The sequence below is a fragment of the Perna viridis genome, chromosome 1, assembly GCF_037379345.1.
Source record: "Perna viridis isolate PV_CMFRI_1.1 ecotype Kerala chromosome 1, ASM3737934v1, whole genome shotgun sequence".
Lineage (NCBI taxonomy): Eukaryota > Metazoa > Mollusca > Bivalvia > Mytilida > Mytilidae > Perna > Perna viridis.
This window is the reverse complement of record NC_142445.1, coordinates 69,711,884-69,713,638: the sequence shown is the minus strand read 5'-3', so window position 1 is coordinate 69,713,638 and position 1,755 is coordinate 69,711,884.

Here is a 1,755-nt window from a genome sequence, read left to right as displayed (position 1 = left end):
TTTGTATGAATTGTTATCTATAGAACATAGAACATAGAACGTAGAACATAGAACATAGCCCTTTGCTTTTGTAAGTACATACTTTCAGTGTCTGAGATTTAAGTTTTGAGAATTGTCCATTTTGAATGATATTCAGATTATTAAGGGGTCATTCTTTAACATTTTTGTATAAAACAAATAATGGTAATGATTTTGATAACAGATTTTTATATGACCACAAACACTTGCGGTCATGTTATGCTGATTCTGTCCTTTTTTTCTTGGTGTTGTTGTTAATGTTTTGTTTCTGTCTTTAGTTGTAGATAACCAAATGCCATTAAAGTTTGATTTATAGAAACTTGCAGCTAGAGAAAGCTTGTTTATTATAATAGGAGTCACTAGTCCTTACTATTCTGAGAAAGGGGCCAAGATGGGTAAAGTAGGTGTTTATTTAAAATAGAAGTTGAAGGCTAAATTTCCAGTCAATGAATATTTTTTTTTTTGAAATTCTGATGTAAGAATACTAAACAGATTTTAAAAAGCATTTATCATTATCTGGTTATAGAGGCCAAAGTGGGGACACACCTTTTTGAAAATATACTTTTGATCAAAATAATTATAAATTCAAATAAAACCTTATTTCAGCATGGGAAACCCTGCTATTATTTTTTCATTCAGTTATGGAATATCTCTCACAATGTTTGAGGGGTCTAAGGTGGTTCATGAAAGCACCCTAAATGCAGAACTTTTCGCTTAAATTGAATTTTTAAAAATGGTACAACAGTGTATCCAAATCATTTGTGTCCACAATGAACAGTAAAACCGTATATTTAAGTGTGTCAAAAACTAATATTGTGTCCACACTTGCTGCTGTGGTTGTTTCATGCTGCACTCTGTTAAGTTGTAATATGACTGCAAAAAAATGTGGCTGTATTATATTATGATGCTGTTGTCACCACTTCTGTTATTTTTTTCATTTCCAAGTAAGAACTTCAGTTGTAGGGAACCCAGTGTAATGAAATTTTGACGTGTCGTTACTGTCTGCTAGAGGAAAAGGGTCCTGAAGGGGGGTGGGGGTGGGGTAAAATAGGCAATTGACAATTCTTGTTTTAATTTGTTTCTTGTGAAATTCTATACAAGTTGTATATATTCATATTGAAGAATTTTATGTGCTTACAAATATATGATGGTAATGTTGGTCCAGATACTTTATCAGTCCATCCAGTTATAGTTACTTGTATGCACCAGAAACCCCAAATTACTGATACTTCTAAGTCAACAATCTCCTGACCAACTTCAACACGCTGAAGATAATGTCACTTTTCTCTGTGCATGCTCTTTACAAATTCCAAGCTAAATTAAACTAGTGAATTTAAACATTAACAATAGGAGTGAATTAAAAATAAACAATAAGAGTGAGTTTAAAACTATATACATTGGTTGATGTTTAATGACTGTAGGTGTAAGTTGAGATGGCTGTTTTGAATGACTCGACAGAGTCACTCATAACAATGCTCATTGGTATGCTGTTCCATAATTTGATGGTTCTTGGGAAGAAAGATTGTTGTCTGACTTGTAACTGACACTGAGGACTTTGGAAGGATAATGAGTGTATGTTTCGGGACTGTTTGAGAGGTGCAATTAACCGGCCTGTTTTAGTGATGGCAACTAGGGAATAATTGATTTTGTATAACATTATTAATCTTGTAACATGGCTTAACGGATTAAAATCAAAATTTGACCAGAGATAGATCTCATCATGCTGAACGTCAGAAT